Source organism: Hemicordylus capensis, chromosome 4 (genome assembly GCF_027244095.1).
Source record: "Hemicordylus capensis ecotype Gifberg chromosome 4, rHemCap1.1.pri, whole genome shotgun sequence".
In the NCBI taxonomy this organism is placed as follows: Eukaryota; Metazoa; Chordata; class Lepidosauria; order Squamata; family Cordylidae; genus Hemicordylus; species Hemicordylus capensis.
In genome coordinates, this window is record NC_069660.1 from 39,923,306 (window position 1) to 39,945,650 (window position 22,345).

Below are 22,345 nucleotides of genomic sequence, written 5' to 3' on the forward strand. Positions count from 1 at the left end.
TCCACAGTCCCCATCCACATGAGCAACCAGCCAAAGCACAACATTAGACATGGCTTTATAATTGACCAAGTATTAATTAAAAACATAGGAATGTTTCTTTTACAGGCAGAGCCACCCTAAACATGATACAGCAAAGAACACAGGGTGAAGTGCTCACAAACACAAAGATAAAGCTGGTACCACAGGCACCAATAGTATCCACAGTAGGTCAACTGCCTAATAAAGAAACCTTGTTAGTGATGAACCAGCTGGATAAAGGATTTTAAGAGCTGGATAGAGGGAAACAGAAAAGAATACTGGTCATCTTTATGCCTAGGTTTCATCAGAAGCCTTTGTACATGTCTAGCACTATGCGCTTTTACACTAGCATTCACAAAATGTTAGCTTCTATCTATCTCCACCCAAGTGCAACATTTCTTTTTCATAGAATGAATCACAGGGCTGGAAAGAACCTAAAGATCATCCAGTTCCACCCCATCTGACCAATAGTCTTTATACAGAGAACCACAGCAACCCTAGATCCTCTTCAGTTAAATATTTTATCTTTCGCTAAAATGTACATAAAAACTAGCAACATCTCCTCTTTGTGCATGTATCCTGGCCTGTCCCAAATATTCAAGGCAGATAACAAGCCCATATAGATCACCATTCTATCACCTACCCTACCACACCTTAACACCTAATGTGTGGTAAAATGCTCGTAGCATGATGCTACGAATGACCAAGATATGCTCAGGCGAAAAGGCTCACTCTATGTAGCTTAGCTGGACTCCACATGCAAGAAACGTTTCTTTATAAGAATCCAACCAAATCTACAGTGAACTCCACATTGTTTTACAACAGACCCCCCCCCCCCCGCAAAAAAAAAAAACAAGATACAAAATTTTAAGACACAAAAACAGCAGCCTCCACGCTAATGCAACATCTGATTGAGGTCACTGGGGATAGAGATGGCAACAAGATGAAAGAGTCAGCAGTTCTTAGCAGGTCTAAAGAGATAGTTGTCCACTGCTGACTAGATTGTACCTCCCCTGATCACACTCTATTCACAGCCTTGGGATGCTTAAGAACACTAAAGCATAGGAAGCTGCCTTATACTGAGTCAGACCCTTTGTCAATCAAGTGCAGTATCATCTGCACTGTCTGGCAGTGGCTCTCCAAGTTTTCAGGCAGCGGTCTTTCCCAGCCATACCTGGAAATGCCAAGGACTGAACCTGGGACCTTCTGCAAGCAAAGTAGACGCTCTTCCACTGAGCTATGGCCCCAAACCTTAAGGGAAGATCTTACAGTGCTCATTCAAATGCAAACCAAGATGCATCCTGCTTAGCAAAGGCAACAATTCACGCTTTCTACTACAAGACCAGCTCTTCTCCCCCTTTTTTTTTTTTTTTTTTTGCAATGAGCTAGAAGAACTTCAAGATACCTTCCAGTTCTAAAATTCTAAGACAGTAGTGCAAATGTAAAAACCCAGGTGGAAGCTAGGGTTCCGAGATTAGGGTCTGGCCATTTCACAATCTGAACCTCCTTCTCAGGGTCTCCAGGGGAAGGAGTAAAACTTTAGGACAACTAACCAGTATCTAGGCAATTTGCTTCTGGCCAGCAAGCCTTTGATATTAGCCCCACCCTATGTCCCTAAGGCTCCACCCCTAATCAACAGGCATAACCAAGTCCCCTCTGCCAGCCAACCAGGTAACATCCAGTGTCATATACTACTAGCTTCCATATTTCCCCACCAGGGGCCACACCCTAGCTCCAGAGTTCCACCCACCTACTTCTTAAGGAATGAACCTCCATAGACTGGTCTGGTAGCCCTACACGCCGAAGTGGCTAGCTAAGGGTGCTTTTCACCACCTCCCTTTAACAAAGTGGCCATGACCTTCTTCCCCAAACTGAGACCTGGCAATTTTCATTAACCTCATCATAACATAAATAACAGCTTTGATGTTCTAAATAACATCATATCCTAAATGACATAACCTGGATACAGCTTTGGACATTATGAAGAATACTGGCAAACAGATTGCACTTTCACTTTACACACACCCACACACACACACCCCTACCTTCATTGTAATATCAGAACATGTGTGAAGCTTAAAATATGTATGTGTATCTAAGGAGTGGGCATCGCTCCTTTCACTGCATGTATCCTGAGCTTTTAAAAAATTATTATTCTGCACCAAGAAATGCTAAATGATGTGGCTTGTATACATTATGCAAATCCAACCAGCTCACATACATTCTCTAAGCTGCTATCATTTATTTGGTAATGTTTTCCTATTTTGCATAATATATCCTGGGCTTGAAAGTCATCATGGGGAGGGCCAAGGCGTCAAACGGAGCATCAAGCCTGAACTCAGGAAATATTAGAGTGAAGCTACACAGTACATGCACATGAGAGCAATGGGTAACCCAATGGCCCTACTTCTCTCCATGAAAAGCCTGTTTCAAGAGGAGACAACTGAGTGCAGAAAAGCAGGGGTGGGGTGGTGCATAACCCTTTCTCCATTACAAATTCTGCCCTCCTGCTGCCAGGGTTCAAAATTAACCCCTCGCAGGGTTCCAGATAGGTGAAAACTGCCAGTGAAACTACCTGAGGAATGGCAGATGGGGAAACTTTTATGTGACCTTCCTCCACTGCTTCTTGTTGGCTACTCCCAACGCAGCTTTTTCATTTTGTCTTCAGAATATAAACTCCACCTTTCCTGCAATTGCCAGCCCAAACGGCTTACCATACATAACCAAAACTGAACAACAATATGCATAATCAGAATAAAAACAAGCAGGCCACACAGAAAGCCACCCTACAACAGAAAGCCCCAATTGGCCAGTCTTAACTACTCCTACTAGAATGAATATTTATATACCACTATATTTGTCTACACTATACCCTACAAATATATTTGTCTACAAAAATTTATATACCGCTTGTCAACAAAAGTTCTCAAAGCAGTTTGCATAGAAAAGGGAAATAATGAAAAATCAAGATGGTCCCCCATCTCCAAACAGCTCACAATCTTAAAAAGACACACAAGGTAGACACCAGCAACAGCCACTGGAAAACACTGTGCCTGGGGTTGGATAGGGCCAGTTGCTCTCCCCCTGCTAAATATTTTTAAAAAATCACTTGAAGGGGTGCCTCTTTGTTCAGCAGTCAGTCAGTCAGTCACCTAAAAGAAACCCATCAGCCAGTCCCAGAGAAAAGCTACATTTTTACTTAGCACTGGAAGGAAAAGAGTGAGTGGGTCAAATGGGTCTCCAACAGCCCACCCATACAGACACACATTCTTGTCAGGAGACAGATGTGTTTACATGTAGCCTTGCCCTTATCCAGCTTCCCTTCCAGATTCCAGCAGACACAGCCGCACACTTTCAGCTTTATCCTCATAATGGCTAGAAACTTGCTTTAAAAAACAAGTGGGGTGGGGGAGAAAAAAGAATGTGGAGTTCCTCTAAAAGCTTAATTCTGTGCGTGAGACCACATGAGGCAGTTCCTGTGGAATCTCAACCCAATTATACACAGCCCAATTACACAGAAAATTATACACAGCCCAATTACAGAAAAAGACTATCTATCTATCTATCTATCTATCTATCTATCTATCTATCTATCTATCTATCTATATATGGTTTTCAAGATATATAGATATAGATATAGATATGGTTTTCAAGAAGCTGGTTTTTGACATTTCTGATAACACCATAAACCACTTTTCAAAGTACAAAAATAGATCACAGGTTGGTTCATCATGGAAAAAATATCCACAGTAGGGTAGATAATTACTTGGTGAATTTTATGTCATCATTTTGTGACATTTTAGAGAGTCCTACTAAAGGCATGACACACACTGTCACTAACTAAAAGCACCATCATCTAGAATGCACAGCTATAAAATGTTAATGAGGTATAAGAGGTCGTTTTCAATCAAATATACATTCTAGCAAATAAAACTGCCATTTTTACTACCAATATGAGAAACCAAAATTGATGTAAATGTCACTTGTGTACAGTACAGTCCGAGGACTTGACTCGGCTGCAACATTTGTTGAGCTCCTGAAATATGTGTCCTCCAGTAAAATGTGAGATATTTAACACCTAGAGCAGTGCTAACTGTCGGGTCTTTCCCTCCATCTTTGCACAGCCAAAAAATGTCCTGCTTTCTCTCAGTTTCTGAACACAAAAGGGTGCACCTCTTCCCAGCATGAATTCCCCTTCAGACCTTACAAGGCATTTGTGCATCTCCTTGTTGGCACTTCTAACAATACTTGAGCAACAGTGCCTGGATGTGTGCCATCTTTGGGGATAGGGCCACAGCTCATTTTAGAGCATTTGCTATGCACACCGAAGGTCCCAGACTCAATCCCTGGCATCTCTAGATAGGGATGGGAAAGACTCCTGCCTGAAAACTTGGAGAAGCTCTGCCAGTCAGTGTAGACAATACTGAGATAGATGGACCAATGGTCCGACTCGGTATAAGGCAGATTCCTATGTTCCTATGAAGCAGCCACTGATCAAATCATCATCACATTTCCTTGGACTGCCCAGAAACTGCTACAGGCTCAGAATACTGTGGCTCACTATTGGTGGAGATTGGCCACAGAGTCAGAGCCAGCGTCAACCAACTTGGGCACTGGTTCAAGGTCCAGGGCAATCAAAGGGCCCATGGTCCTAGTGAAAAAAAGATGGCAGCAGCTGCTGGTTAATTATCCCCTGTGGATTGGGAGGCAGGGGTGGGGGAGTTAGCCCTGGGAGAGTGCTCTTTACCAACTGTGGGGGGGAAAGAGGTGGTCTTGTGGTCGTGAGCATGAACGGTCTCATTTGCTAAGCAGGGTCTGCCTCGATTTGCATTTGGATGGATGAATACATGTGAGTGCTCTCTGCTGTCAGATATTCCTCTTAGGGGAAGGGGCCGTGGTTCAGTGGTAGAGCATGTACTTGCATGTGGAAAGTCCCAGGTTCACTCCATGGCAACTCCTGGTAGGGCTGGGGGAGAAAGAGAGGTCTGCCTGCAACCATGGAGAGCTGCTATCAGTCAGGGCAAACAATACTGAGCTAGATGGATCAATAGTCTGTCTCAGTGTAAAGCAGCTTCTTATGTCATTAGAACAGCCTTGCTGGATCAGGCCCAAGGACTATCTAGTCCAGCATCCTGTTTCACACAGTGGTCCACCAGGTGCCTCTGGGGAAGCTCACAGGCAAGAGTTGAGGGCACACCCTCTCTCGTACTGCTACTCCCCTGCAACAGGTATTGAGAGGCATCTTGTCTCTGAGGCTGGAGGTGGCCTATAGCCCTCAGACTAGTAGCCATTGATAGACCTGTCCTTCATGAATCTATCTAAACCCCTCTTAAAAGCCATCCAGGTTGTTGGCTGTCACAACATCTTGTGGCAGAGAATGCCACAGGTTAATTATGCGTTGTGTGAAAAAGTGCTCCCTTTTGTCGATCCTACATTTCTTGGCAATCAGTTTCATGGGATGGTCTCCGATCCTAGTGTTACACGAGACGGAGAAAATTTTCTCTATCAACCTTCTCCACACCAGTCATGATTTTATAGATCTCTATGCCCCTGTGCTGGCGACCAGCTTTTTCCTTTACCTAGGATACAATGTCCCCACTGCACCATGACATCCAGTAATACTATGGTGGCGACACTGCCTTAATGGAGGGGGGAGATATGGTGGTCACCGGCACAGCAGCTACCAGCACAACTGCCCTACCCCCCTCTCCCACCACCACTGAGGGGTTTCTCAAGGGCACTTGACCCCGCAGGATCCCAAGAAACTTGGCACTGGCACTACTCAGAGCAGAGTTCCAGAGTCTGCACTGATCCTGAGAAACTTGTGGGACATTTTAAAATTCTGGTCTTATCCTGTTAAGTCTTGAATGAACTGGACCCTACATATTTTTAAGAGAGTTATTTTCCCCATGTGCCAGCACAACAGCTGAAACTGGCCAGCAGTAACCAACTGTACACCTTAATCAAGCACCAGGGACAACCAATTATTGGTTCTCTGCAGCTAGAAAATGCCCTGTTCCTGGAGATTCACAAAGCACCTCTGTTTTCCAAAGGTAGTGTAAGAGTGAGTTCCACATGCACCTCCAACACTCGTGCATCTCTATTACCCGAGGGCCACGGCACTGAGTAAGGAGAGATCAACAGGTAACTCAGTCACCACATTCATATCACATTCATAACCACAAACACACACACCCCACACCAGTAAGGCAGCTCAAATATTCAGTGTCGATCTAAATAATAACAGGGTACAATTCTCCTGGAACGGTACACAACTTCAGAATGCAGATGAGAGAATGACATCATATGCAAAGGTTTCCTAGGAGAGCTGGTCCTGTGGTAGCAAGCATGACTTGTCCCCTTAGCTAAGCAGGGTCCACCCTGGTTGCTTATGAATGGGAGACTACATGTGTGAGCACTGTAAGATATTCCCTTCAGGGGATGAAGCCGCTCTGGGATGGGAAGAGCAGAAGGTTTTAAGTTCCCGCCCTGGCATCTCCAAGATAGGGCTGAGAGAGATTCCTGCCTGCAACCTTGGAAAAGCCGCTGCCAGTTTGTGTAGACAATGCTGAGCTAGTTGGACAAAGGGTCTGACTCAGTATATGGCAGCTTCCTATGTTCCTACCTTTGTAGGAAATGGATTGTTGCCTGGCCTGACTCCTAAATAAACTCAAGGTAAAACTCTCCTCGAATTGTAATCTGTCTTTATCAGAAGGAAGCTTTTCTAACATCCAACTCTCACTAGCATTCTTAAGTGACTCAGGTAGGGAACACATGTATGTTCACTACTTGATAACTGCAAAACCCAGGCTAGGGATGCCCAGCACTGTTCCTTCTAAGGTATGTGCATGTGTGCGCGTGCACACATTTTTTGATGTCCACTCAGTTAATTTTCTATCCCACTCAGGTTGAATCAGGAAGGTCCCACTCTGAATGCACATGTGCACACACTGCCTTGATACAGTCGCCCAGAACAAAACTCATTCTGCACACAGATGGAAAAAAAATTAGAGAGAACACTGATGCGCAGCCTGGGTTAGGTTGTGCGTGAGAACTGTGGAATTGGGTCCCATCCTGGCAGGCCAGAACCACCTAGCCCAGCTTCTCAGCCTGGCTTTTAGTCAAGGTTAAGGGAGAAAGCGCTTCCTTAACCTCGGCTTGCTGCTTGTATGTGAGCCGGGTTGCTTCCAGACTGGCCACACACTGAGGAGGGTGCCAAGAACGCCCATCTCCTGGGTGCATTGCATGTGCCGCGCAGTGCACTGTGGGATCTCCAGAGTTGCACATTGCAGGCATACAGCATGGATCGTCTGGGAGCACAGTTCCAGGAACAAGCAGCCATTGTCTGGCGGCGGGGGCGGCGGTGGGGGGGGAGAAGGTGAGTTAAACCACACGTTCCAACCACCCACACCCGGTCGTGTGACTGACCTCAATAATTGCAACACACTTAGTACTGTACTGTCAGAAGTGAGATATATGTGTGTGTATGTGTTTGTGTGTGTACACACACACACACACACACACACACACACCATATACATACATAAAATGGGAAATTTCAATATTATTGCCTCAGTTTAAAGTGTTTTCAAGGTATATCAGCCCAAATCTCCTGCTCCCTTCACACACCAAATGAGATTTTTCCATGTGGCATTTTCCCTTTAAGTGGCTCCAAGAAAGACAGCAATGCTGCAGTCCATCAAACCTAGATGCTCCAGCACTCCTCTTCTACACTTTAAGCAGCATCTCATTTTTTAAAAAATGCTCACATTTTACTTAACTACCAGATGGTGCCTAGATTGCAGGCAAGGCAGAGGAAAATTCCAAGGGAACCAACAGAAAACCACACAAGAATGACAGCAGAAAAATGAACATCTGAATTGGCTGCCACTCAGTGCGAACGGAAACTATGCCAAGCGATAACACCAAAGCCAATCATGCAATGGAATAAACTGCCCTCGTGTACCACAGTACACCAGGATTAGCATACAGCCTTATCCTGCTTGATGTAGGAAGACTTGGACTAGATTATCCAAGGGTTTTTTTTTAACAACCTCATCTATCACCATAATACTCTGAGGGTCAAGGGTGCAATGAATGGGAGGGGCACACAGCCTTTTCTTTGAATTTGGACCACTGCTGTGAAGCACGGATTTATCCTGAGTCCAACTCCTGACTCTCACGCCCACCCAATAACATTCACATACCTCTGCAGCAAGCATCAGCTATCTGTGATAATCAAAAAGCTCCCAAACCACTCTGATGGTTTTAAAAAATCATCACCAGCAGCATGGTGTAGTGGTTAGAGTGCTGGACTAGGACCAGGGAGACCCGAGTTCAAATCCCCATTCAGCCATGAAAACTAACTGGGTGACTCTGGGCCAGTCACTTCTCTCTCAGCCTAACCTACTTCACCGGATTGTTGTGAGGAGAAACTCAAGTATGTAGTACAGCGCTCTGGGCTCCTTGGAGGATGAGTGGGATATAAAATGTAAAAAATAAATGTAAAAATACATAAATAAGTAATCAAGGCATGCTGTCTTCAAACAACTGTAGTAGGCAGGCAATCATGACACGGTTTAATTCAGTGGTTCACAACCTTGAGTCCCCAGATATAGTTGGATTACAACTCCCATCAACCCCCGCCACAACTGAAGATAGAAGTTGCAGTCCAACAACATCTGTGTACCCAAGGTTGGAAACCCCTAGTTTAATTTAACAGAAGTTGCTTGCTGACCACATCTATTCTGAGGGCTCCCAAGTACTCCATTGCACTTGGCTGTTGCCTGGCTCAATGCTGCCCAGGCTCACCGTGACATCACAGCAGCCAGTGGAAGCCACAACAGTTGGGGTGCTTCTTCTGCCTGCCCAGGTCCACTGTGACATCGGAACCAACTAGCCAGTTGCTGCTAGAGGACACTCGCGGGCTGTGAACATCATAATACAAACGGGTCATCATTGTGTTCAGAAGGTTAACTTGGGAATAAGAGTGATGCCAGTGCCACACCAGAATTGAAAAGTGTCGAAAGTGAACATCGCACACTGGACAAAGGCAAGTATTGTAAGCAAGCATGCGTATGCGTATGCACACACGCGCACTAATAAACCTATTCAAGGACCAGAACTGGAAGACAAACTGCAGATTAGGGGATATAAACAATGCTGTACATCTCCATGACTGACATGAGGAATTTAGTACTACACAGCACAGGCAGATTTAAGTAAAGTAAAGTTGTGCCGTTGAGTCGGTGTCGACTTCTGGCGACCACAGAGCCATGAGGTTATCAGGAGGGGTTTACCATTGCCATCCTCCACACAGTATGAGATGATGCCTTTCAGCATTTTCCTATATCACTGCTGCCTGTTATATGTGTTTCCCATAGTCTGGGAAACATACCAGTGGGGATTTGAACCGGCAACTTCTTGCTCCCTAAGCAAGTTACTTCCCTGCTGCACCATTAGATGGCTACAGACAGATTTACCAAGGACCTAACTTTGAAGCAGAGAGTTAAAAAGCAATGTTTCTAGTCCTCAGTTTTCTGGAAATACAGAAGTTCTTTTCCAGAAACATTCAGGGGATGTCAGAATCACATCTACTGGCCCTGGCCCTAATCTACAAACCTTCAGTTGAACTTGTTAACAAGACTTTACTTCAGATCAAACTGTACCCATGTAGGGTTGTCCACAAAACCAAGGGCCCTGAGGCTGCTTTTTGCAAGATAACAGACTGTTCTGTGCAAGCCCACCCACAAAGGGACTGTTCACAGGTCAACCACACACAGGTAGGTCAGATGCAGAACCAATGGGCTACATGTGTGGACCACATGCCTGTGGAAGTGGTTTACAGTAGACATCTGCAAGAGGCTGTATCCAGGGGAAAGAAAGCTTGAAGAAATGCACTTCCCTCTTTATTTTAAACCTTCTCTCCCTGCCTTTCACTACTGTGCTCTTGATAATTCCACCCACCCCTGCAGATCCTCCTCTATAATCCTCCCGGTTACATTGACTTGTTCCCGTTACTGTTCAATATTCTAAAATTAAGAACTCCCTTATTTATTTATTTTTAAAAGGGCAACAATTTATATAAAGCAGCTAAGCACGAACTCTTAAATGCATAATGTTATTTTGATTCAACTCTCTCATTCCAAAAGATGAGTCCCAATCTCTCTCTCCCCGCCCACTATTTCTGCAACTGATCTATGCCTCATCCACAGAGGAGTCTCACCCCACCCCTGCACACACAGACTCACAGATAATCACCCCCTTGCTTGCTAACATGGGGGCGGTACAACACTCTCAACCTCACACAATACCCACACTCCCTAACTGGATTTGTTCCATCCTGTCTGTATTGTGGAGGAGGAGGGGGAGGAGGAAGAGGAGGAATGGAACCGAACGGAACGGAATGGAAACAGCAAGCGGGGATCAGGAAATAACTGATATGTATTCATCAGGGGTCTGCAAGAGAGCGAGGCTGACTAACATGTGCAATTGAAGCAGGAATCCAGACGCACAGAGGGGAATGAGAACATGCACTGCACCTGCCCACAGCTTTTAGATCTACCCCTGCATAGCATGATTACACCCCTCCAGCTGCCGGGGAGACAACGCATACAGACACACTACACAGAAATGGAGTTTCTGCACACTGACAGTGTATGCACACTGACTGCATGCATACAGAGACACTCCACAGAAATACGCAAAAAGAAATATGCTGTTATTTCAGCAAATGCACAGCCCTGTTCAAGGCAGGGCAAACAGCACAGGGATGCTGTGGTGTCTTTTTTTTGACAGGGACTCCATGCCCCTCCTTCCGCTTTCAGGAAGCTCCAGCCCTCTGCCCATTTGCTGGGCTTCATTTGAGGCAGCACAGCAGGGGTGGCTGAAGCTCTAACTAGGAAGGAGAGCTGGTCTTGTGGGAGCAAGCATGAATTGTCCCCTTTGCTAAGCAGGGACCACCCCAGTTTGCATTTGAATGGGAGACTAAATGTGTGAATGGGAGACTACATGTTACATTTGAATGGGAGACTACATGTGTGAACCTTCTGCTTGCATGCAGCAGGTTCCAAGTTCCCTCCCTGGCATCTCCAAGATAGGACAAGATTTTTTTCTTTAATTGAACCAACAAACTACCAAAGCATACAGTACGTTGCCAAGATAGGGCTGCGAGAGACTCCTGCCTGTAACCTTGGAGAAGGCGCAGCCAATCTGGGTAGACAGTACTGAGCTAGATGGATTAAGGGCCTTTCTCAGTATAGGGAGCTGCCTTATACCGAGTCAGACCCTTGGGCCACCTAGCTCAGTATTATCTACACTGACTGGCAGCAGCTCTCCAAGGTTCCAGGCGGGCGTCTTTTCCCACTCCTACCTGGAGATGCCAAGGACTGAACCTGAAACCTTCTGCATGCAGAGCAGATGCTCTACCACTGAGCAACCTGGGCTTAGAGGTGCAACATCCGAAACCACAATAAAATGCAAGAATATCTCCGATCATGTGCAAAAGACTTCCTTCACTCCCATCCTCTCCAACACACATACAGCTTCATGGAGGTAAGGAGCAGGGACAGCGGACACGATCCACCGCCCCGCCCCTCTTCACGGTGACACACGTTAAGTGAACGCGTGAGAGGGACTTGAGCTGCCCCCAATCAGCCCCCACACGTGTGAGGCTGCCAGCCAAGCAGAAGATGCGGCTTCTCGGCAATGGAGAGCGTCAACGGTAAACTTCGGAAATAAATTACCAGAAGTTTCCCCCATACTGGAGGAAGAGAACAGCTAATTATTCTATGCCCAGAAGATGTACAATAAAAAGGCGTGGCCTCGCAGCGGATCTAGCATCTACACTTTCGAGCCTCCGGGCAGTTAACAGAAACGCGGCTTGATTCGGCTCACCCGTACGCCTCTTTTCCAACACTCCACTCCCCCGAAGCGTTCCGGATTCTTCTGCTCCGACTCTTGTCTACACCTGGCGCCTATGGAAAGTAATCGGAGGCTGGAGCCGCGAGACGCGCCGCCCGCACACGAGCCACCGGCTCCCAATCGCCGCTCTGTACAGCCGCAGCTACTCTGTCACTCACACTCCGTGCAACTCACCGGCAGCAGCTGAGACCCGCCAGAGCCAGTTCCCCCGAACCGCGGCAGCAGATACAGGCAGCAGCCCCACGATCGGGGTGCTTTCCCGGCCGCAAGAGCAGCAGAGGGCTAAACGGGGAAGCCCCCGACGGAGCAAACAGTTCCTTCGCAGATTCCCAAGGCGACTGGCTGAGACAGGCTGGGGAAAGAGCCAGCGCGGATGGTGGTACAGCCTTTAGGTCTGGTTTGCTTAGCCCCGCCCACCTCTTCCTTTAAGGCGGAGCTATGCAGAGAGAGCGGGAGGAGGAAGAGGCGGCGGTTAAGGACCAGAGATGCCAACTTAGCTGGAAGGTGAAGGATGAGCCGCTAGCGCTAGCAATCCCCCCTCAAAGAAGATTGGAGAGTGGGCCGCGGTGTGGGATGGGTATATTTGGGGCGGAAGGAAATGCAGACATTCAGAGCGAAAGAGAAGTCAGAGACACTGTTTTTTTTGTTCAAGCTAGAAGCAAATGAAAAACTCACTTCAAAAGTAACAATCCTAAGCTCCTCCCCTTTTTAAGGAACTCACCGAGTTAGTAAAGCTGCAGTCCTATACATGACTGAGGAAAAGCAGCATTCAACACGGCTGGACTAACTTCTGAGTGAGTATGCACAGGATTGTGCTGCACTAAATCAAGTGGTGCAGATGTGTGGGGTGCAGGGTCCAAAGTGATCTAACAGGTTTTTATGCATGTTGAGTGAGAGAGGGAGACATGGGAGAGGCAGTGTGGCCCCAAGGATAAAATAAATTAAAAAAAGGATAAAATGTGATAGCTGGTTTCAGAACCCACATCTTACCTCACATTTCCACAGCCTATAAAATAAAGCAAATAGAACCTAAGTAATGGGAAAGGATACTGTGTGGTAGTGATGGCAATTATGATGAAGCCTCTGGCAGTGATTGGCTGAGCTGCCCTGATGTCATAGAGAGGCAGGACAGACAGAATAATTTTCTGGCAGCTATTGACTGAGCTGCTCAGAACTTAGAACCATGGCCGGCAGAAGACCCAGCCCTATTCACACTACGTTCCACACTTATATACATGTACACAGGCACAGTGATTCACATGTTATGTTGAACACAAGTACAGCAGTACACTCATCTGTCCTGCATTTCAGGGGGTCTGTATCCAGGTTCACTTTTAATATGAACACAGGTACAGTACACAAAAAGATGTATAAGTGTACAGACACCTGTATATACATATAACATGATATCTGACTAGGGAAAGAGAACAGGAAAACAGGAGTTTGTGACCTGAGTTTTCAGCAGGCCAAAGGAGAGGGGGATTTAGAAAAGTATAGCTGGGATCTGGGAGATGAAATTGATCCAAGGAAAAAGTCTGAAAACTGGGAGTGCCCCTATGCAGAAAAGAGAGTTGCAAAGTTGAGAAATCCCATACTGGTCTGAAATAACCACCCCCATTTGGGACAGCAGACTTCTAGTAAAACAGCAAAGCACTTTGTAAATCAGTTTATGTCCTACATGTTCTGATGTAGGGCATAACCTGATAGAAAGTTATTTTGCCTAATTTCAATTTTGCATTGAAGTTATGCAAGAGAGGAGAATGTTCTAATGGATTTTGCTTGTAGTCGGTTGCAGCTGCTGAGGACTAAATTAGAAGAGCAGTCATTTGTAACCTGTACGTTCAGGATGCTATTGATCCCTTTGCCAATTGCTGCTGCTAGTCCAGATGAACTAGCAAGATCAGCATGGGCAGCACCACCAGCACGCTGAGGTAGTTCTAACCCTCTGCAAAAGGAAGCACCAAGTCTTATTACTCCAGTACATCCAGTATGAGGTTTGCAACCAATGCTAGTTGAAAGAAAAGTGCAATATTCCCGTTTAAGTGGTTTTTAAATTTCAGTCATATGTTGCCATTTTCATACCGCAAAGCACCAAAAGCTTAAGTCCAATCAAACTCAGCCTGTAGTTCTACTCACACAGTGAAATTTGAATTGCAAATAAGAAAAACTGAACTCTGTTCACATGAAATACATTATATGAAGCCAGAACCTTATCATGACCAGAGATCTTTCCAATAAATATCTGTATGGATCTTATGCAGTACTAAAGACTTAGAGACCTTTTGAACTTTGCTAAAGCCAACATGCTCTTACTGCGGGAAAGACAGGGAGATGATGAATTTTGATAAATCAGGCCCATAATCTTGCTTTTAAATCCCATTTGCATTGAGATGAAACAATGAGAGTCTTGAAACACAGCAAATCTTATTGTTTGCATTTTAAACAATCTTTGAGTCTTGAGCTTGAAACTCGGTTTAACAAAAAAGACCTTGTTATGTCCAAGACTTCCTAAAACAAGCTGCTGTTGAGAACCAGCAGAAATTGTTTTACTTTATGTTTAGATCAGTTCTTTTCAGGAAGGATATCCAGGTTATCGCCTGCTCTATATAATGCTACTTTATGTAGAGTAGATTTGACATCTGGAGTCTGCTTGACCTTAAATGGATCTGTTGTAATGTCTGGAGGAAAAACTTTTGTCTATAGCAAAGATTAACAGTAAACTAAAGTTGCTGCTGAATTAACACTGTTTTGTACTTCTAGGTTGTATAACAATCTCAAAACACTCAGTATAAGTTAATGAATCAACGAAGCAAGGAAGTCATTGGAGACAGTGTCAAATCAAAAGCAAAGCTAAGGTTCTTGTTGAGAGTATTCAGCTTTACCCACTAGACCATATTGCCAATATTCAATCAAAGCCCACATGTGTACTATGAAACAACATTCAGCTTTCTTCCTAGGATATCCTTGGGAGTTCATTAGTGTAATTAGGGGTCAGAACTTTAAGTACAACTGACAGAAGTATGGATTAAAGGAGCAGGTCTATTAAGGTAAGCCCAAGTCTGCTGGTTATTGGTTAGAGATCTACCATACATACTCAACTGTAGGATTACTGTAAGAGCTTTGGGTCCTTGGACAACATTAACAAGAATTTATGGTAGGAACTGGTGGTTCTCCCTCATCCCTAGATGGGATACTGGAATCCTTGAGAACACTATACTTGGAAGAATGTTCTTCTGTGTTGCAGTTGTAGCTACAATCTGCTTGTTCTCTCTTGCATTTTCCCTAGTCCTTAGCTAGTGTTTCACTTTAGCCCTGTTCAGACATTGTTGCACCTGTGTTCTGCTTCTGCTGTCTGTTTACTGATACATGCTTTTGTGTGAATGACTGTACCTGTGTTCACTTTTTAAAGTGAAGCTGGGATACTGGTCTCTCAAATGTGGGGTACAGATAGGAAGTGTACTACTGTACATTTGAAGAACTGTTCCTGACTATAGTTCTGCACATGTGCACTGTACACAGATTGTAAGAGCGTTGAACAAAACATATAAAATAGGGCTTCTGTCTGGACTGTACACTATGATGCGTTTGAAAACCTGCAGGCCATTTTAGAACTTGACCCAGCTACAATTAGGATGATCAGAGTGAAGGAGAGTACACACACAGTGACTCCTGTACTTTTAATCAGGGTTGCCAACTGATGGCGAAAAAACCAGCCTGGCCTGCTCCCATGCCTTGGTTTGCAATTTGATGTTCAGAAATCATCAAATGAAGTCTTTCAGATCATGGAGATAAACATTCTCTCTGCTTGTAGCAGGTGCTTAGATAATCTTAGATAAGCTGCACCTGCCTAGATTGTGCTCAATTTTAAAACACAGGAGCCTTGTCCTCTTTTGTACCTAGTCATTCTAATCATAGCATCCTCAAGACCAATACTTCTGAGGGGGAGAAAATGGTTCACCTAAATTGAATGCCTTTAAATGTATTTGTGCTAGATCTAGAAGTAAGAAGCCAATTGCAAATCTCAGGAGATGTGAGAATCTGACAGGTTTGTGACCCAGATGGAGAAATCTTCTCCAGGTTCCTGGCCTAAAAAGCAGATAGGAAAATTACAGAAAGGAAGTGAGAACACCATCAGCAGAATGCTGAATAGAATTTCAAGATTAAGGCTTCAATTCTATACATATTTGCCAGGAAGTAAACCTATTGGTCTCAATAGGGCTTAGTTCAGCATAGATGTGTACAGAATAGTGCTGCAGAAGATGTCTCATTTCTGGAAAAATAGGAATGTATGGGAGAGATTGTTCTGTTCCATAGTGGAAGGAGGAGACTGTGGGAAAATGTGAATTGTCTAGACTAGAGCAGGGGTTCCCAAACTGTGGTGCTCCAGATGTTGATGAACTACAACTTCCATCATCCCCAGCTACAATGTATTTTATTGTACTGTAGTATTGTTATATCCTTGATGATTTTTTTTTAAAAAGTACTTAATAAAATCATCCTGTCCTGTCATTTTCATTTACAAATAAAGTATGTATGTGTGTGTGTGTGTGTGTGTGTGTGAAAGAAGCTTTTTAGCTGGACTCCTTGTCGTTCCCTCCTTTGGCCATGTAACTCTGAACCATCCTTCAGGTCTATGACCTGTTGCGGACTTCAGTGTTGACAATAATTAATTTAAGGAGAGGGGCACAGGAAGCAATAATGACTGAAATGTCATCGTGACAGACACGGCAAAAGTTAGCAAATGTAAAAAGGTGTCTTGTGACGCCTTAGGCTAACGTGTTTGCTGTGTCATAAACTTTCCCATTTTAATAAATGGGTTCTAGTCTGCAGAAGCTTGTGCCACAATGAACCAGTGTCTCTTTCCGATGGCAAATCTGTAGCTCAGTGGTAGAGCACAAGTCTTGCATGGTGAAAATCTTTGGCATCTTCAGGTAGGACTGGGAAATACCACTATCTGAAACCCTGTAGAGCCATTGCCAGCCAATGTAGACAATAGTGAATTATATGAATCAATGGTCTGATTTGGTATAAGGCCTCTTCATGTGATGCTATACTCAGATCTTTTATTATTATTATTATTTGTTGTTGTTGTAATAAACTAACATGGCTACTATCTCCCTAGGATATGTAAATTCAGTTTATGGAAGGACCTTGTATCCTCTGTTTAAAATGACTTGGATCAAAAGTTCAATTGTTGCTTGAGAGAGAGAGAGAGAGAGAGAGAGAGAAATGCACACATTGGACTGCATCCAAACTAGCAGATTAGAAGGAACTTTGCTGAAGGGGATTTCCCATCCTCTCCTCTGCACTTCAGCTCCTGGAGGCACCTCCCTCCCCCAATGCACTTGAGGGTCAGAGGACCATTGGGAACAAGGTGGCCCATGGGGTGAGATGGGGGCTGCAGCAGAAGGGGAGGATCCATTGTTTGTCCAGCTCAGACTTGCTCATTATGTATATTTAATCAATGAGTTCTGGTCAAGTGTCCCATCAGACATGTACACACCAGTAAGTTTCACTCTGGCATATTATTGTACAAATCACAATCCCACATTATGTATATCTGTTGACAGAAATACGTTACTGTACACAGCTATTCTTAATACAGTGCTTCAGTTTAATATTTGTGGAGCAAACATCAACAAACCATCAGTGATACTTTCTAAAACAGTTCAAAGACTAGGTTTTTTGTAACGGAGATCACAGCATGCTTTCTAGCATTAGCCAACAGATCTACCACTTGACCAAGGTTTATTACTAGGACAACACATAGTGTAGAAGAGACCTATAATATTCTCCATGGTGTGGAAAAAGTGGAGAGAAAGATTTTTCCTTTCTCCCATAATACTAGAACCCAAGGTCATCCAATGAAACTGGTCGTCAAAAGTTTTTGGACAGAAAAAAGATAGGCTTTCTCTGTTATAAGATGTGGTGATGGATGGCTAACTGCTGCCTAGATGGATTAAAAAGGGGGCTACATAGATTTGTGGAGGACAAGTCTGTCAGTGGCTACTAGTCACAATGGCCTTTTGCTCCCTCCAGGTTCAGAGGCAGAATGCCTCTGAATAGTAGTTGCAGGAGAGCAGGCATGCCTTCTTCTACTGTTTATGGGCTTCCCAAGGGTATCTGGTGGGCCATTCTGGAAACAGGATGATGGACGATAGATCGTGGGTGTGATCCAGTATGGGTCGTCTTAACTGACAATCCTCAATCTTTTATGAATGATACGAAAGTGACAGAGGGTCATTTCATACGCTACACATATGCATGTGTGCACACACGCTCATGATTCCTACATGGAAGGAATCGTGGATGAGTTAATTGCCTTATTATATCTGCACATTTGGATATAAGGTTAGAGGAGTCATTCAAGCTAAGCATGGCTGCAAGAAATCTGGAGACACTGGATAAAGAAACCCCACTTAAGAGAATAAGAGGATAAACTCTGACCTTCCAAGGGACAGCGAAAGAAGCACACGTCAGAGACAGGAATCTTCTCCAGCTTCCCACTTATGCAGAGATTAAATGTGAGACCTTTCCCTCTCTGGCTAGGAGTTCCAGGTAAATGAAAAGGTTCCACTTGGGAGATTTCCCTTTCCTCTAAGTTCAGGATGTCAAACCTAGCTAGTGAGTACTAATCAGGAGACATAGAATTGGGGCCAACACAAAAGTAAAAATAAAAGATTTGTTCTTGGGTGTATGGTTATGTATTTTGTTATTGGGGTGGCACCAAGATCCAGGGCCCTAAGGCAAATTCCTGTGCTGGGCCCATGTGGCATACTAAGCCCATTCGCCCTGTGGCATTCACACACTGCCCACTGTTGGTGTTTGGTCACTGGGGAAAAATAAACTGGAATGGATGCACAGTCTCTGTCTGCTCCCCTTTTATCTCTCTTGGTGGACAATAGTAGGCAGAAGCAGCAGATGCTCCTCTCACTGGCAAAACCATTTTGAATTTTCTATGTCCTAAATTCCTGTATCGGGGGCAGGACGTGGACAATTTAAAGTTGTGGCACCATGGAGAACAGCTTCCACTGCTGCTGCCCACCAGTGCCTGGTAAGCCAGGGCCCAATGGGAAGGCTTGCCAGGCAGTGGTGGGCAGATGTGAATGCTGCAGGGGCCAACTGGGCTGGATGGACCCTTTAATGGACTTGGGTCCATTGATGCCAGGTTGCAAAGTGATGCCTTGATGCTTTAAGGTTGCCAGCTGACAGATCTAGCCTGCTTCTGTGCCTTCAACAGCAGCTTGATGTCTGCGCCACCAGGAGCCCCTGGTGGCGCAGTGGTAAAACTGCCGCCCTGTAACCAGAAGGTTACAAGTTCGATCCTGACCAGGGGCTCAAGGTTGACTCAGCCTTCCATCCTTCCAAGGTCGGTAAAATGAGTACCCAGAATGTTGGGGGCAATATGCTAAATCATTGTAAACCGCTTAGAGAGCTCCGGCTATAGAGCGGTATATAAATGTAAGTGCTATTGCTATTGCTATTGTGGTAGTAGTGAACATGAATTGTCCCATTTGCTAAGCAGGAACTGCCCTGGTTTGCATTTGAATGGCAGACTACATGTGAGCACTGTAAGATATTCCTCTTAGGGGATGGGGCAGCTCTGGGAAGAGCATCTGCGTGCTTGCATGCAAAAGGTTCCAAGTTCCCTCTCTGGCATCTCCACGATAGGCTGAGAGAGACTCCTGCCTGCAACCTTGGAGAAGTCGCTGCCAGTCTGTGTAGTAGACAATACTGAGCTAGATGGACCAATGGTCTGACTCAGTACAAGGCAGCTTCCTATGTTCCTGCACAAATGAGCTGCTGAGACTTATTTCAGCTAAAATCTGCACCCCAAGTTGTTGTTAAAAACACATTTACAGCAGCTGGTTGAACAACTGTCAACCCTACCTTGGTCTGTTTGTGGGAAACACTGATAGGTGCCCATATAGCCAAAGCAGGACTCCTCCCACACACACACACCGCCCCCATCCTTTAATCCAGTGTTGCCCGCAAAATAAGAGGATTGGGAGGGCTTTAGAGATTGAGAAGGGTAGTAGGAGGGAATAAGAACAGAGAAATAGAGGTGGAGGTTATTTAAGGTTTTGCTGCAGGGCGGGATGGAATTTCAAGTCACTGGAGCAGGAGAGAGAGCAAGCAAGCAAGCAAACTAACTGCTGAATTAAATAACGGGAAATTCTGACGGGGTGAAGCTATAGGAAGGGGAAATAAACTTGTTTTGTTTGGAGAGAAAAGTCCCACTAAGCCAGCTAAGAGTACTTGAGTGTGGTACAATGTTTTGTATCACACTCAAGTATCACACTTCCCCCTGCTAACTGAGCAAAGAGGCACCTTTTAAAAGTGGTGATCCTCTTTATTGAGCAGGGGGGGAGCAACTGACCCTATCCAGCCCCAGCACAGCATCCCTCCAGTGGCTGTTGCCTATCTTATATTTCTTTTTTTAATTGTGAGCCTTTTGGGGACAAGGAGCCATATATATTTACAGCATATGTAAACCACTTTGGGAACTTTTGTTGAAAAGCACTATATAAATGTCATATTTGTATTTATCAAGATTATTCTTTGAGTGATATAGACTAGAGGCCAGGCCAGGTGTAGGGATGTGCATGGAACCGGCGACTGCTGGTTCAAAGGTGGTGGTGGGGATAACTTTAAGGACTGGGGAAGGTGCTCTCCCCCGCCCCCCCCCCCCCACACACACACCCTACCTTATTTTCCCCACCAAGTTTCCCCCTCTGGCGCTGTTCTCAAAAATTGTCCCACAGGGGCAGCGGCATACTTCCATGCCGCCTCGGTATGTCACAGACCAGAAGTGGTCCGCGACATCCAGCCACTTCTGGTTCTCTACGTACCAGGGCAGCAAGGAGGTACGCTGCTGCCCCAGCAGGACCATTTTTGAGAACAGCACTGGCAGAGGGAACATAGTGTGGGGCAGGGAAGAGCACCTCCCCAATCCTTAAAGTTACCCCCCCGACCTTCGAATCGTCTGAACCTCTGGTCTTTCGAACCAGTCTGACTTTTCCAAGTAGGATCATAGCAGGTAAAAGCCACTTCTGCACACTGCCGCCACCTATGCCTCCAAGGACAGCGTTGGGTCCAGAAGCACCCCCAAGCTGTGGACATTGTCTTTCAGAGGGAGTGTGACCCCATCCAAGACCAGATTTACCTTACTACTCAGATAATCAGTTTTACCAACCCAGAGTACTTCCGTCTTATCTGGATCAAGTTTCAGTTTGTTTGCCTTCATCCAGTCCAGAACAGTCTCCAAGCCACGGTTCAGAGCATCCACTGCCTCCCTAGTGTCTGCTGACTTAAAAGATAGGTAGAGCTGGGCGTCTTCAGCATGACCTCTCCCAGAGGTTTCATGTAGACATTAAACAGCATGGGGGACCGAATAGATCTCTGTGGCATCTCGTAGACCAAAGGCCAGGGGGTGGAGCAGGCATCCCCCAGCACCATCTTCTGAGTAAGACCCTCAAGGTAGGAGCGGAGCCACTGTGTAACCGTGCCCCCCATGTCTCAACCCAGAGAGACGTCCCAGAAGGATACCATGGTCAATAGTATCGAAAGCAGCTGAGAGATTCAGGAAAATTGACAAAGTCACACTCCCTCTGTCTTGTCTCCCGGCGTAGATCATCCACCAGGGAGATTAAGGCAGTTTCTGTCTCATATCCAGGTTGGAAGCCAGACTGGAAAGGATCTAATAAAGTAATCAGATTCATCCAGAGCAGCCTGGAGCTGAGACACCACCACACTCTCCAACACCTTGCTCAAGAAAGGGAGCTTAGAAACTGATTGAAAGTTATTCAGATCATCTGGGTCCAATGAGGGCTTTTTAAAGGAGGGGCCTGATGACTATATGCTTAACCTTAACTTTCCCTGAGCCTTATCTCCAAAATTATTTCTGTTCAGATACAATGACCTGCAAGGTCAAAGATTGGATTGGAATGGAGCATTGCATGCTGAGTAAGACAGTAGCATTGTCCAATGACAACAAGTGCAGATGAAGAGGACTGTGGCTGCAGGACATCCTATATCTATATCTATATGAAGGTGCAAAATAACTTCATATTTTGCACCTCATATTTCAGAGTGGTTAGAGTGTGGGACTAGAACCAGGGAGACCCGAGTTCAAATCCCCATTCATCCATGAAACTCACTGGGTGACTCTGGGCCAGTCGCATATCGCCTAACCTACCTCACAGGGTCATTGTAAGGACAAACATAACCATTGTAAGGACAAACATAACCACTTTGGGCTCCTTGGAGGAAGAGTGGAATAGAAGTGTAAGTGTGTGTGTGTGTGTGTGTGTGTGTGTGTGTGTGTGTGTGTGTTTTAAGTCTTTCTTTTGTTGGAAATTTCTAACTTAGGAAGCTGCCTTATAATGAGTCCGCCCATGGGTCC

At 45.2% G+C, this 22,345-nt stretch overlaps 1 protein-coding gene and 1 long non-coding RNA gene across 3 annotated transcripts in view; one reads left to right on the plus strand and one right to left on the minus strand.

Moving 5' to 3' along the window:
- Positions 1-12,475, minus strand: part of PPP1R16B (protein phosphatase 1 regulatory subunit 16B) — a 187,648-nt gene extending 175,173 nt beyond the window's left edge. The window contains exon 1 of one of the 2 annotated variants that reach the window (XM_053243464.1): positions 12,115-12,475. The gene's annotated coding sequence lies outside the window, so the exon portion shown is untranslated. The other variant, XM_053243465.1, reaches the window with a different exon arrangement.
- Positions 12,455-22,345, plus strand: part of LOC128322355 (uncharacterized) — a 34,030-nt gene continuing 24,139 nt past the window's right edge. The window contains exon 1 of the long non-coding RNA XR_008305674.1: positions 12,455-12,734. This is a non-coding gene — a long non-coding RNA (uncharacterized LOC128322355). The remainder of the gene's footprint in view (positions 12,735-22,345) is intronic.